Source organism: Artibeus jamaicensis, unplaced genomic scaffold (assembly GCF_021234435.1).
Source record: "Artibeus jamaicensis isolate MK-2021 breed Jamaican fruit bat unplaced genomic scaffold, CSHL_Jam_final contig_387, whole genome shotgun sequence".
NCBI lineage: Eukaryota > Metazoa > Chordata > Mammalia > Chiroptera > Phyllostomidae > Artibeus > Artibeus jamaicensis.
In genome coordinates, this window is record NW_026521812.1 from 28140145 (window position 1) to 28156167 (window position 16023).

General features: G+C 34.3%; 1 protein-coding gene across 1 annotated transcript in view; it reads right to left on the bottom strand.

Moving 5' to 3' along the window:
- GRIK2 (glutamate ionotropic receptor kainate type subunit 2) overlaps positions 1-16023 on the bottom strand; it is a 592671-nt gene that overhangs the window by 61836 nt on the left and 514812 nt on the right. The gene's annotated exons all lie outside the window — the stretch shown is intronic.

Here is a 16023-nt window from a genome sequence, read left to right on the forward strand (position 1 = left end):
TGGCGCTGAGTTCCACATTCCCGTATGCAACATGGAGGGTGATGGTAGCAGTCGATGATGAGAAAATGGCCATAGCTTTTCCATTTTTATTCTTGCCCTTTTGTATTTTCAAGCACCACTCTGCAGAACCAGAAAGACTTTTTCCTTTCTGCCTTACATTATGTCTATAATTTAGATGAAAATGAAGAGAATCCACCCTTTAGCTTGTCTTCCTTCACCTTTAGATTAAAGGGCTGGTCATTCAGTCTACCACACAGATCAAAACTGAGCAAATTAACTATCACAAATTTATGGGGAAGTGACCATAAAGGCAAATAATCACAGAATGTAGCTGAACTGCTCACATTCCATTTTTACTAGAATATTTTGATTCAGATGAGACTATTCAGGAAACAGAGTAATTAGAGAAAGACACAGAGGGATAACATGAGAAAACATTATTTTCCTCCAAAGAAGAAAAGACTGGGCCCAAGATACCTACCCTGTCAGTGCTAAGGACCAAAAAGCCACCCTCTGATTCTTTTTGCTGAAATTTGATGACAGATTAATATAAATGAACCTTTCCAACTTCAGCACAAGTTCTTAGACTTCAGGTTCCTTATATCCCTTCAATTTGGCCTTAAATAAGTGGATGTGAAAATACACTGCCTGGCACAGACTAAGAATCTGTGACTGTCTCAATACTCTCTATTTTTTCCCTAACGTATACCTATTCACTGATGTATCCACCCAACTATCCCTGCCTCATTCTCACTAGACATGCCGTTCCCTTTTCTGCCTGCTCATCTAAGAAAACCAAGCCCATCTCAGCGATTTCTGCTTTCCCCTTTTCATTTAATAATATTTTAACTTCTATTTTTCTTTCCCTCTGCCCATCTCATCTCAGAAGAAGAAGAAAACATTTTCCCTTGGAACTCTTCTCTCCTTCAGGCATTGTGCAAATGATAACTCTCTGTAAATCTATTATCATTTCTTCCTGACTTAATTATCCATGTTAGAATTAACCACCACTCATTTGGGTTCCGAGAGAACTTTGAGTGCACCATCATTAAAATAACATTTTTTATTCATGGTATTGTAATCTACGTGTGTGACACCTCTTCTAAACTGTTAAATCTTTGAAGTCAAGGACCTAGTATATTTGGAGGATTAAAGATGCTCAGTGGATGATTTTTGAGCTGAAATGATGTTGATGATGTAGACAGTGTACCATGTGACATTTGAACCTTCCACATCCCTGCACCTCTGCATGAATGCCTGGACTGGGTTTCCCAGATACCAAAGATGTTAAACTTTAGTCAACCTATCTCATATCATATATTTTCTTGGACTAATTCATAAGTTAAGAAATATATTATAATTTTCTAGCAAAGATGATATTATAAAAAGAGACTATATGAAGTCCATAATGCTAAAATAAAGATAAATATGTTTATACACTTGAAGCATACAATACAAAACAAAACCAAGTTGAAAGAATCAACTGATGTTCATGATGCCACCACCTGCTTGGGTGTGCACAGGGAGTCAGGCAGGGATGGCTGACATTTAAGATCATGCTGTGAACGAAACACATCTGTTTCAATCAGGTGGCAGAATGAAGCCTTGCCTAATGTTTAATGCTTGACCGAAGCAGAATTAGATTGCCTGGAGATATGGATCACAAAAATTGGTCTGAAGAGGAACGCAGGAAGATACATAGGTAACTGACTCAACCAAGAACTAAGTCAAGCTAACTGGTCTGGAGAAAACACATACATAAAAAAAATAAAAGGGTCGTGGTTCTAATCTCCTACTTTTTCAAAAATAATTAATTTGTACTTATTTATTATATGCTCTGTGCCCCCTCCAAAGTTCATATATTGAAGCCCTAACCTCCAAAGTGATGGTATTTAGCATTAAAACCTTTTGGAAACAATTAGGTTTAAATAAGGTCATGAGCATGACGCTACCACAATGGGATAAGTGCCCTTAAAAGATGAGGAAGAGTCACCATCGTGCACTCTCTCCTCTCTATATGAGGACAGTGAGGAAGAAGCCTCCTGTAAGCCAGGAGGAGAGCTCTCACCAAAAACTGAATTGTCCAGCACCTCGATCTTGGACTTCCAAGCCTCCAGAAATGTAAGAAATAAATGTCAGTTGTTTAAGCCACACTCTATGGTAATTCATTATAGCAGCCCAAGCAGACAAGACAGGCTACTTGCTTACTTTCTTGTAAGAATACAAATATTTTAAACAAATCCAGGTGCCATAATTATTTCAGAAAACAAATGAGTAAACTGTTTCAGAAACATGAAAGACCTGGTTTATATTCTTAGAAATCACAATGAGGTAAATCCAGAAATCCTGATGTTATATGAGCACACGTATCATAGCTTTGCACATAGTAGTAGTATGGCTCAAAGGCATGTGCACATTCTGATGGGACACAGTAAGGAATTACTAAACACTGCTGACGTACTAATGGCTTAAAATTTGCTTACTATAAAAACAAGAGGAAATAATTTTTATAAGGCCTTGAATAAGCTATACTATTGCTCTTATATCCCTTCCTTGCTCTTCAAATTCTTTTGCCACTAACATAAGAAATTACTTTAGAGATATGCCATTCTTTAGTTCTACTTAAGAGCCTCTAAAATACTACTTTACTCAGATTCAAGAAAAGTGGGCAGAGAAATGTAAACAATGGGAAAACATTCTTCCTTTATTCTTCCTTAAAAGGTTTCAGAAGGTCTTTGCTTTCTTTCTTTTTTACATGTGGTTTAAAAAAATCACAAATGATAAAAAGTCACACGGTTATGGGATTTATTGGGAAGTAAAGGGGAATTACGTAGAATACATATAAAACACCAGGCCTGGAGCTACCTCAATATGTGATCTGGATTTCCTTCTGCCTGACATATGAGTACTTGCCCTCCTCACCATCATTCTTTCAAAAACATCAAATGTCACTTCTTTGAATACAGCCTACTGACAACAAAAATTAAATCTAGATTCTCAGTTATACGCTTTCCTGAAAATTGCAGTTTTGCCCTATGGAAATCCCCATAGCTGCAACTGCTCATCATTTGTGAAATTACCGGCATTATCTTTTTCCTATGTTCTTGGCTGCAGGATGGAGTCTAAGTGCTCATTATAGCAGTTGACACTTAAGAAACACACAATAAATATTTACAGAGTAACTAAGGAGAGAAAAAATATCCAAGGACTTAAGATATAAAGAATATCTAATTTAAACAACTTATACTCTTTAAGGTACCTCTACCATCTAGGTAAAGAGGCATCCACGTGCTAGGAGTAAAAACCACCTTCACTAGAGCATTTTACCAAGACATGGAGTACAAACCCACTCCTTCCCACAGCAATCAAATGTGAACCCCAAACAAACTCATCCCCATCAACAGGGACAAACAGGGAGCTGCTTCTTTCTACCTATTTCTTCTTGCACACCAACACTCACACATCTTCCAGTGTGCCCTCTGGGATTAAGAAAGTGCCCCTCTATGCTCCTCCTCAATTTCTACATGTCAACAAATGGTGTTGGAACAAGTGAACATCAATGAGCAGAAAACTTAACTTTGATCTACGCTTTGAACTATACACAGAAGTTAGGTTAAAATGGATGATAGTTCCTAACAAGGTCTCTAATCCTTTGATTAACTGTGATTAAGAAACTACACTTGTAACCCAGATAATTTACTGGTACAACATTTAAAATAAAAATACATCAAAAAGACTTTTCAAAGAGTGTAAGTTCAGAGTCAACAGAATAAATTTGAATTTAAACTTGACATTACTAAACTTCCTAATTCCCATATGGCAGTCAGGAGAAGCAACATTTTGCTCACACTAAGTGAATTGAGGAGTGTGACTGAATTTGCGACAGTATTCCTGTTTGTTTGTTTGCTTTTTTCCCTTTACAAACATCTGCTTACATGACTACTAGATACTACTAAGATACAATATCATATTGTCAATATGATATTGCTGTCCAAAGCTGATGATGGGAAATGAGATGCTGTGACTCATGATTAATATGGCATTTAGAAGTAAAAACAAAATAACACGTGAGAAATATCCATAGTTATATCATTCTGTAGTATAAGAAACCTACAAAGAGGATTTAGAATGAGAAGCCAATGCTGCAAAATAATTGCCAGCTTCATTCATAGTAAATAGATATAGTTTTTTAATCAAGAGAAAACTGGTCATGAACAAATAATTCTGAATGTTATATATATACTTTCTGTACAAGTGAACTGATTAATTATTAATTCCATATCCTGCTGACACTGTTTAATCCTGCTATTCTATCATAATGTTTAGACACTTGTAGAAGGATCAGTAATAGCACCAGAAAAAATGCAGGAAATTGTTTTTTCTATTCTAACACTTTTTTCTCAAAAACTGCCAGATTGCTTCAGATCTGTGACATAAAGATATTAAAGATAGAATGGGCTTAAAGTGAACCACATTTAAAGAGAAAAAGTGAGATGAATTCGAGTACCAATCAGCTGCTAATCAGAATTAAAAACCGTGATGCTACTGAGTTTGACCAGTGAGTTGGTTGAGAACATTGTAGGTGGAAGAGACAGAGCTACACAACCAAACACTTAAAAGCTGCTCTCCAAGTAAGACGATACACGGAAGATAGTAACAATCAGAGTTGAAACGGTGGTTATAAACATACAGGTATTATTATAACCAAATCTCTATCATCACATGCATTCGACAAGCAGTTTCTGGCCAAGCCCTTTTTGTTGCTGTTTACCATTACTCTATATTTCACTTGTGCTTATCTAAGACACACTCATTAAAATTTATCTGCAAAGATTACTGTGCTTGATTAAATATTATACACCCAAACCAAATATATCCTATGGGAAAAGAAAATACATAATTCCATTAGTGAAAAAAACTTAAATTACCTTTTTTAGCAATATTATTTGTGACATTGAAGTAACCATATTTTCTACTATAATTTTCAAGTACTGACAATTATCTTAATATTTCTTGCTTTGTCCAAGAGCTCTTTAGTGGGTTTATGAATCAAAATCAATGATTGAGACCACAGTTAATATTCCCACAGACATTTCTCTTTTTTTTTTAAATATATTGTATCAATTATATTACAGTTGTTATATGTTGCTATTACAACAGTTGCTATCACAGTTGCCTCATTCCTCCCTGCTTATTCCCCCCGCCCTGCGCACCCCCCCACCTGCATTCCCCCCGTTTAGTTCATGTCATCACCAAGCCCTTGTTATATGAAATGTTAAAGGGACTTGTCTAAGAAAAAAATATGAACAGTAAAATGACAACAAACTCAAACTGTCAATAATAATGACAATTATTAACAACCAAACCTAAAAGAAAAACAAAAACAAAGCAAACAACTACAACAGGAACAGAATCACGGAAATGGAGATCACATGGACATCTCTCTTAAAAATAGCAAGTAATAATTTGGGGGAAATATGCATGAAATAAAGACATGCCCTTGGGGAATAATACAAATTTAAATATAGACTACAAAGAAAAATTTTTGGAAGCTACCAATATTTTAAAATTTTATCAGGGAATTAAAAATTACCTTTGACATAAATCATAGCATATTATAATTATGAATGTTTTTATGAAAAATATCACTCTATAAATGTGTACTATGAAATATTTAAATGGTAACTTGCCATGCACGGTTATGATCAAACTACTTTTTAACAGAAACTATACATAGTTCCTTTTCTCCTCAAAATTGCATTCCACATCTGCCATTAGATTTCATCCTAAGAAATATATTTTATGCTTAAAAGTCTTTTTTATTAAATAGTCTTATATTTTTAAATAAGTTCATATATTTAAATTAAATATTTAAACTTTGTCTTATGTCATGAGTCTTTACAGTTTAAAATATTAGACTGCATTGGGTTAGACTGCATTGGGTTATTACAACTATTTTTAGTATACAACTAAGAAAATCTACGAAAATATAAATAAAAGTAAATATAAAAATATTTCTACTAGAAATGTATCTCTCATGGAGATGAGGGGTCGACTTATACTGCCCTCAATAAAGTAGCCTTCTCAAAAGGTTTTTTTTAACTAGTTTTTTTGTGAAGGAGATCATGGAGATTTGGGGTTTTTTACTCCAGGAAACAAAAATGTGTGGTGGGTAGAAAAGAGTATGAGTTTGTGTTACTGAATTTGGGAAGTGCAAGCATGTAAGTAAGTGAGTAGAAGGCACAGAGATAATGCATACACCTGAGACTTCTTTTCAGGCAGATCATGTTGTAAAACATGCATACTGAATTTGATGGTCTAGAAATATTGAAATAATGGTTTCATATTGTGTGGTGCTGGATGTTATGTAGCAGACACTGTGGGGATTATCTAATACATCTGCTATGTTCCTTTAACTCACCTTCTATTGACTGGTCTATCAGCAGATTTTTAGGGGAAGTTGCCTTGTAAAAATGATAGTAATGGCAAGTATTCTCGTCAGTAACAATGCAAATTTATTTTATATAATAGGGGAAAAAACTGGTTTCCACCTGGAAAAAGAAGTATTCTACCCAAATATTTTATTTTTTTTTTGCTTTAAAGGATTTTAAACAGTTTTGCATCTATTAGTAAATGCATTTCAGTATTCCTGATTGCATGTACCTATGTATCTCAGTGTTCTCCAAAATCTGCTCTAAATAATTAAAAAGTAAAAAAAATTCCATCAAGCATTCAGTTTATGTTCAAATGAGGCATGCTTAACATTTTTTAGCTATTACATTTTAGCATTTTTATGGTACTTTTACCAAGACACTCAGGTATATTCACTTGAAAGAGAAAAATACATTGATTGATTGAGAAAAGTACCTACCTACAGCGCTATTTATGCGAAGGCACACTTTTTCTTACATAACAGAGTGACTCCCAAGTGTCTACAGAACTTGAACTTTTCTGACTCTACAATTCTCACTTTTTTTACTCGTTTTCCTCTGCTGTTTTCCTTTTCGTTGTTGTTTTATTCTCTTTGTTCCTAGATCTTGCCAAACTAGTAAGTTATGCCTCACTGGTGACAGCAGTGACTGAGGACTTCGTTTTCTGATCTGACCATTTTGTGATCTCTGTCAGACAGCTGATGGTGATCTGTTCTGTAAAAGGTGACTGGTAATCTGCTCTACTCATCTCTTTGTCCGTTCCCTTATGAGTTTGTTAATTAGAAAAGTGTGTCCACTGGAAAGTAAAGCACTTATTGAGTATCTGGACCACCAAGTTTTTATTTTTCTGTGTTTACTTTGATCCTTGGCTGAGGTGGTAGGACTACAACTATAAATTATCTTTGTGATTTTATATCACTGTGCTTGCAATTGGAAAAAGTCTTTTTACCTACAGAGTGTATTAATACATAAAATTAAAGCACTTCTTAAATTAAAAAAATACTGTTCTGATTATTATGTAAACATGAACCAATTAAAAATTCCCAAATACTTAGGAAACAAAACACAGAATTTCTAAAGCACAAATTGTGATAACCTTCCTTGCACAAAGGCATGTTCTATAAAATGGATACAACTGTGATCAGATGGCTTAATAAGTATAATTAAAATAATTATATGACTACATACATTTTAAATGTTATACACTAAACAAGAGTATATCATATTTTTATAAGATTTAATTTTGATTTCTCATGAAAAATGTATTAAATCCAAATTTATGAACATTATTACACTGGCTTATTAATAAAAAAAACTAAAGTTCCTCTTGTATGTTTAATATTTTTAAAATATAATATTGAATTGAATCATAATTCTAACTTTTCATATCAAAAATATTTTTTTTTGTAATATGTCAGCTTAAACAAAATTTTCAAGATTTTCATGTAACTTAAAACTCGGTCTAATAGTAAACTAAGTTAGTTTGTGAATAGCCATTGAATACATAAATAATTTGTAATGTACTATACTGAAACATTGAATACTAAGGATATGTCAATTATTGTTTTTCATGCTCTGTTTTCATCACTACAGAAGAAAATTTTTTCTATTGATATTCTAAAGATTTTCTTTATTTACTTAGAGAGAGAGAGACAGAGAAACACTGATGTGAGACAGAAACATTGATTGGTTGCAACTTGTAATCACCCTAACCAGGGAGCAGCCCACAGCCCAGACATGTGCCCTGACTGGGAATTGAACTGGGGACATTTTGCTTTATGAGACAATGCTCAATCAACTGTGTCCAGGGCTTTTCTTTTTCTTCATGAGCTTCTCTAATATTTGATTTTGGAGACTTTGATTGTGTAAATGGAAATGTACATATTTAAATATCCGATTCATGCTCTGAAATTCAGAAGCTTTTTGTAGTCCCCGTATTCTTCATAATAATAAATTATTTGCATGGGTTCCAAAGTATGTATGTCCCTTTTTACTAGGATATAATAAAACAAACCAGTTTTGCAACCAAGACTATATATGGAGTGTCACATTTTATAATGATTCTCATTCAATCAGGCATGGCAAGCCTATTACTTAGGAATAAGGGCCAAGAGCTGCAAAATGCTCCCAGGAGAACTGGACTGTTACTTAGCTTATAGGTCCGAGCCTTACCAGTAGTAAAGAAAATTCCTTCCTCCTAGGCCAGCAAACGTAGAAAACTCTGGGAACCTGAAGAACAGAGGCATTCGCCTAATTTCATTTAGACTGTAGGTGAAATCTAGTGGGGAAAGTTTCCTCATCTGGCTAAGTCATGGTAACTTTTTAAATTCCAATACAGGACTACTTATAAATATTTCCAGTAATTCGCATGGCTCTAGATTTGCTAAGCAGATGCAAGAGAGTCTGTGTAGTTAATTAAGATTTTTGCCACATCTGACCTGGCTGGTGTAGCTCAGTGGATTGAGCATGGGCCTGCGAATCAAAGGATCGTGGTTCGATTCCCAGTCAGGGCACATGCATCGGTTGCAGGCCAGTTCCAAGCAGGGGACACAAGAGGCAACCATACATTGATATTTCTCTCCCTCTCTCCTTCCCCTCCCCTCTAGAGATAAATAAATAAAAAGTTTAAAAAAAAAGATTTTTTGCCATATCTATGTAAGTGTTCAGGCCTGACCTAACAGATCACTATTTTTGCAGAATCACAATGGGGCAGACAGTAAGAAAATATTGTCCAAGACCTGGAAATGAATGAAAAGGATTCTTAGGTATTCTTTCATCAGAATGTTGGATGTTGTTTGGTAGATTATCTAGAGATTTTCTAATTCTATAAAACAGGCACTAGACCTACTTTATTCTGACTGTTATTAACATCTCTGTAGGTATAAACATTATCTTGTAGAAAACTAGTAGTATGCAGACAATTTTTCTCTGTAGCAATGCAAATTAATTTTATATGTTAAAGATTATTGATATAAATCTAAAAAAGGTAATTCCAAACATTATATTTTATTAAACTCAAAGAACTCAGCTAAGTTTACATCTATTAGCAAATTAATTTTTCCATTTCCAAGTGCCTCAATGTTTTTGAACAAACCTTCACAATAAAATCTTTGATACCTGTGCATTTTACATTTTGATGTCATGTTTTGAACTTTTAAACATTATTCTCCAGCAGTAAAGATGTGTGGGGAAGTGTCTATGTGTCCCCAAGTACACATTTAACCCAGCTGGAAGGCTGAGAATGTAACAATCGCTTTCCAATAGCAGGCCCTACAACAGTGGCATCCGATCTCTTTATGTTCTTCAGAATCATTAGCAAAACAAACGAAACTGTTTTAGCTTTATTCTTGAAGACTTTGTTTCAATTGGTTTTTAGCGCTGATAGCTCTCAAAAGCTGCCTTGGTGATTTTAAGGCAGAGCTGGAGCTGGGAATTTCCTTCGAGTATCATCTTAAACCACAGCTGGGAACTGGCTGGAGAGGAAATGGGTTTGTCAGGGATTTTACTCCTTTAGCCTCTTTCCTGTTTCATCTAAACCTATTCTGCTTTTAGTTGTTAGGCAGATAGACACCACTTAAAGAAAAGGTTTCACCGCTTTCCTAGCAATGAACAATCAGAAAATAAAGTTATAAAAGCAATTCTGTTTCTAATAGCATTAGAAAGAATGAATTACAGAATACATTTAAGAAAAAAAGCACAAGGTTTGTAAAATGAAACTATAAAACATTGTTGAAAAAAATGGAAGATGTAAATACATGGAAAGATATGCCATGCTCATGAATCGGAAGACTGAATATTGTTAAGATAACAATACCCCCTGATACAGGGTGCAGCCAGGGGGCCCCCCAAAAAAGATTTAGAAAGGTGTCCAGAATTCAAAGTGTATAGAAATATTGGAGAGACATATAAGATGTCCTCACTGCACTCCCCCCCAAGGGATGAATGGAGCCAGGCCATTGAGAGCTGTTTTGCATAGCAACAGTTTTGGAGCTAACCTCTGGAATGGTTATTTAACATATCTGTAACCTTTAACTGGTTTCGTAGATATGCTAAATAGCAGTGGCCAAGTTTGGAGCCAGAGAGAAGGAACTAGCGGGACTCAGGAGAATGTAACTAGGGTCAGCGCTCCTGAGGGAGGAAGAAGGAACTAACGGGGACTGAGGATGGAAGGAGGAGGACTCAGGATGGAACTAGGGGCTGCACGCCTGAGTGAGAAGGCCTGTGTGAGAGCTTGAAAAAGATAGGCTCCAGGACATGAGGGGATGGCTGCCCAGGTGAGGGGGAAAACCATGCAGCTTTGCCAGAATGGAGATCCCTGCAGCCAGGTGAAGAAGACAGCCACATGCTTTTGGTGGAGTACGGACTCCTGCAGCTTTGGTAGAAGAGGCCCACGCGGCTTTGGGGGGGCCTGAAAAAGCAAGAGAGACTTTGACTGGAACTGGGTACAAAGGACTCTTGCCAGTGGCCCATGAGAGGGTACCACAGTACTTTGGATTAACTCGAGATCCTGCACAGTGACACAGCTGACAGTGCCAGCAGCCTGCAATACAGACGTGTGCTCTTTTTCCTGATTTACGGTACCCGGAGTTGGGACAGTGGGAGAAGGGAGCGCTGTGTGGGTGTAGGTGTATACCCTAAAGGACTTTGCTATTTTAGTGGTGGCATTAGGCCTGAATAGCATTAAATAAACATTTTGTTTCCTTTTCACAAATCTCTGGCATTAAGAGATGTCTTTCCAATTGGCGGCGGACAGAAGGGCCCAGTAGATTTTAGTATTTTGTTTTTGGGAGGGGCCCCTGTTGTATAGCAGTTTTGGGCATCCCTAGGTGGGCCAAATATTGTATTGCCCCTCCCTCGGACCTCCTCTTGTTCGGTAACACCCCCACGTAGCTATATAAGTTCAACTCAATCCTTATTAATGTTCCACCTGGCTTTTTGAAGAAATTACCAGTTATCCTAAAATTCATATGAAAATTCAAGACCAAAATAGCCAAAAGAGCCTTGAAAAGAATAAGATTGATGAACTCATACTTTTTGATTTCAAAACTTTCCATAGTGTTCAGGACTGGGTGGTATTATTAAATAAGGACACACTTACAAATCAATGGAATAGAATTGAGACTGCATGAATAAACCATGATATTAATGGCCATTTAGTTTTTCACAAGAACATCAAAATAATTCAACAAGTAAAGCATACTCTTTTCAACAAATGGTTCTGAGAAACCTGGGTATCAACATGTAAATGAGTGAAGTTATCTCCATTGCTCACACAATACAAAATATCTCAAAGTGGATCACAAACCTAAATACAAGAGCTAAAATTATAACACCCTAAGAATAAAATATAGTAAGTAGTAAATCTTTAGAATCTTAGGTTAGAAAAAGTTTTCTTAGATGCAATACCCAAATCACAAGAAAACAAACCACATATAAATATACATAAATTAGATTTTATCAAAATTGAACATTGTGTGTATCAAAACCTACACACAGATGTTCATAACAGATTTGTTGGATGTGCTTCAGCCAGTAAGTAATTAAACAAACTGTGGCACAACCACACCATGAATAATTAGCAATAAGAGGAACAAACTATTGATTCACACAGTAACCTGGATGGATCTCCATAGAATTATGCTAAGGGAGAAAGCTAATCCCCAAAGCTACATATTACATGATTCTAGTTACATAACTTTCTTAAAGTAACAAAACTATAAAAATGAATAAATGTCTGTGGGGTCAAGGGTTAAAAGGAGGGGGAGGTTAAGAAGGGGACTTCGTGTTTCTTATTATAAAATATTCCTTTAAATTTTTTTCTTTATAATTTCCTAACATTTCCACAATTGAAGTATTCTGTTAGCCAAAAAGTTCATTTAGTTTTTTCTATAAAGACATATTTTTTCTTTTTCACCAATAAATGTATTGATTTGCATATTCTGAGTATGTTGGCTATTTCCCATTATTGGCTTCAAGTGGGTAAAGGCCAAGGGTGATGCTAAATGTCTTCTAATGTATAAGACAGCCCCACAGCAAAGAATTTTTTGGCCAAAATGTCAATAACCAAGAAACTTTGCAGGCCACTTTTGACACTTTCAATTGGTCACAACATTTTCTTCAGAGACTGCCCAAATATTTTGTGTGTGTGTGTTTCAGTTGCATTTTGACCTTTCTTGAAATAATAAAGCATAATATGTCAAAATGTTATGAATTTTCTTTTATCTTTAATATTAAAATGGCTGCCCAAAGATTCCTCAATTTTGATAAGATTATTTTAATGCATGTTGATATGCAGCTGTCACAACAGAGTCTAACAAAATTGCTTCTAATGAAGTTAAAGATGACTAACACTACCAGAGCCATCGCAAGAAAAAAACCCAACAAGGTTTTTGGCCTGCCCAATACCTTTTACAATCTTTCCAGCATCTAAAAGTCATTTTCTTTGTTTAAGAATCCATGCTGTTACAAATTTGAAAAAAAAAAAAAAGAATCCAAGTTTTGTAATATTGGTCCAAATGGATAAGCTCTGACTGTGTTAAAAATCATGTACAATATTTTGGGATATTTGACTCTGATTTTAGACAGCTAATTTTATTGAGTCATTTGTTACTGTTAATAGCAAAACATCCAATTCATTAAGTATTTTCTGAGAATATCTCTTATTAATGACCACTTTATTGTTAAAATATTTGCCTATGATAAGCAGCTTTTCCACTTTACTTTGCTTCAGCAAATTGCAGTTGCCGTTTATGTTGAAATCTGTAACACATTCTCATTTTGCCTCTTAGTCCTTACTATTCCAGTGCTAATACTGGTTTCTACATTTCTACTCAGTTCTGCTTCAATCATATACCTTCATTTTACATTCAAAAGATTACCCATATGTAATTTTTAAACTAGAAACAAAATTGAATTGTATTTTATTTTAAATAATATTACTTCAATTTAATTACTAGTTATGGCTTATGGCAGTGATCATTATAAATCATCTCATCTGCACAAAATATTTAAGTAAACAGATCATGGTGTCTATTAGTACACAGAAGAACTCAGTTCAACTGAATCAATATACTGCGACTGAATATCGGCACACTGAAAACAATGTAGGCATTGGTAACATGATCTACAATAAAATATATTACATTACACAGTTTCAGATAAAATATTTTTAATGGGAAAACATCTTACACTAATTCAGTTTTAATTTTTCAGTTGAATGGCATTAATTAAAATTAATTTAAAATATAATCAAAGTAATTGAAATTAAATAAAATTTAGTTTTGTTGCTTGATTGCACTAGCCACATTTCACATGTGCAACAACCACACATATTTTCAAAGCCATTGGAACAAAGATCCAATCCTAATTTTTAGCCTAATAGGTAAAATTTCTTTGAAGAGTTTGGTAGCAAACTACTGATTTTAACACTGTTGAAAGTGTTCCCAAATTCAAAGAAAGGAGCAAAAGCAAATGCTGATGTGTTCCTCTCAGGCCTAGGGACAGTAAGTCACTGCACCCTTTTTTCAACATATAGCAGGGACAATACATTGAGCCTGAAATTTGGAAAGAGACAAAACTGCAAATAATGATGAGTGAGCACAGATAGCTTTGCATGTCTACTGATAATGCAAAAAAGATATAGAAAGAGTTTAGCTACCATTTTTATTTTCAAAATACAGTTAATCTTCTTTCTTGTAGCCATACAAGTTTTAATCTAAGTATTGCATACATTACAGCATCAGTGTAGAAATAAATGGAAGCAGCAACTTGCAATGGTGGCTCTCAAAGTGCAGCTGACTCATAAACTGCATCACTGGTATAAAGGCCACTTCAGTGATCTCAGGATTCCTATTTCCACAAAAGTAGTTCTCAGACACTTTCAAATGCAGATGTCTTTCTGACTTCAGAAGAGTTACTCTTTCCTAATACTAATTTATTTGGCTTCTTCAATATGAATTTTGCTGGTTTTCTTAAATCACTTTTTTCCCACAGACATAAATGGCTCTAGTGATTTCCCTGAATTTCAAGGGGGCCTATGTCATAAATATCAACACTTTCAACATCATTATAATTATCAACAAATTGGGGGAATCTTTTATTAACTATCTGTCTAAGGATTAGAATATTGCCAGTAGATCTAAAAATGGTTGTTTTTAACCATACTGATTTCTTACTCATGGCCATCTAGGTTGTCCCCTCCTTCATTCTGACAATATGGACCCCTAATTCCCCTGGTATCTGATTGCTGAAGTCAGGCTGGGGTATTGTCTTCTAGTGTTGAAAGAGAAGTAAGATATAATAAAAATATCAATTTAAAACACTTAAAAATATAAACTAACACAGAACCCCTTGCTGACTGAGACACTGAATGCCAATCCAAATTCATTCACTGGCACCTCTTTCTGAGAAGAGTAGTCATGCAAGTGGTCTTCTAAATTCATAAAAATGGAAAGTCTAGACAAATTTCAGCTAACAGATAAATATATATGTATTATATATGATCATTCTCCTAAGTGTACATCAATATAGTTTAACTGAGAAAGGCTAATAATGGCTATTCCTATACGTTTCATTTATATTACATTATTTTCCTTTCACTTGAAGGTGAGATTATATTAGGGATCCTAAACAGATAAATTTAGTACCATCTCTACTAATTTTTCTTTAAAATTTAATTTTAAATGTTTCAGTTTAATATTTAAAGCTTTAAATGTCTGATATTATAATATATATTAAAATGAGCATTCTAATCACTTAGTTATCTAAGTTGTGATTTTTCTGTTGTACATATGTGTTTATATGTAAATGTACTTTTAATTTTTGCAGTGGGTAAGATGAATAGGTTTAAAAATTACAAAAAGGCTATTTGTTTTGTAATCTATCTCAAACAATATCTGAAAATGTTATAAAAACATTCTTATAACACTTTTACTGATGATCACCCTTTAAAGCATATTCTTGAAAAGAGCATTATTATATGTTCAGGAAAAACGGAAGAATTTGTGCACCTTTATTAAACCTAAAAGTTTTTAACAATGAAAAAAGAAAAAGCTGTAATATGTAAATAATCTATAGATAAAATGTAAGTGGTTATTGGTAGAAGATATTAAGAACTGTCTTTGTACATTAGAGTTGGGATATTTTTTCTTTGTTTTCCTAAACTTCTGTCGTTCGCCTAAGCCATGTGCATTATTTTCTTAAGTGAAAAAGAAACACTTATATTATCATGTTTATATTTATGGAGAGGAAGAAACTTAAACATGGGAGGTTTTTTCCCTACTTAAGCATTCATTCTGAACATGAATGGTCTGTAAAAATAAATCTCACACATTAATAAAAAAGACTGTTAATTAAAAAGCTGTCTATAATGTGTGAATGGAACTAGATTTATAAGGTATTTTAATTTTTAAGTAGTACAAGAGAACAATCCAGAATATTTTAAAATAACCTACAATCAGGATCAAATTATTAAGACAGGAAAATATAACTGTCAGATCTTGGTATTAAGCATAAGTAAACTGAATGTATTTCCAAGAATATGAGCACCTACATCAGGGAAATTATCTCATCATTAGAGTTTAATATTTCTGTT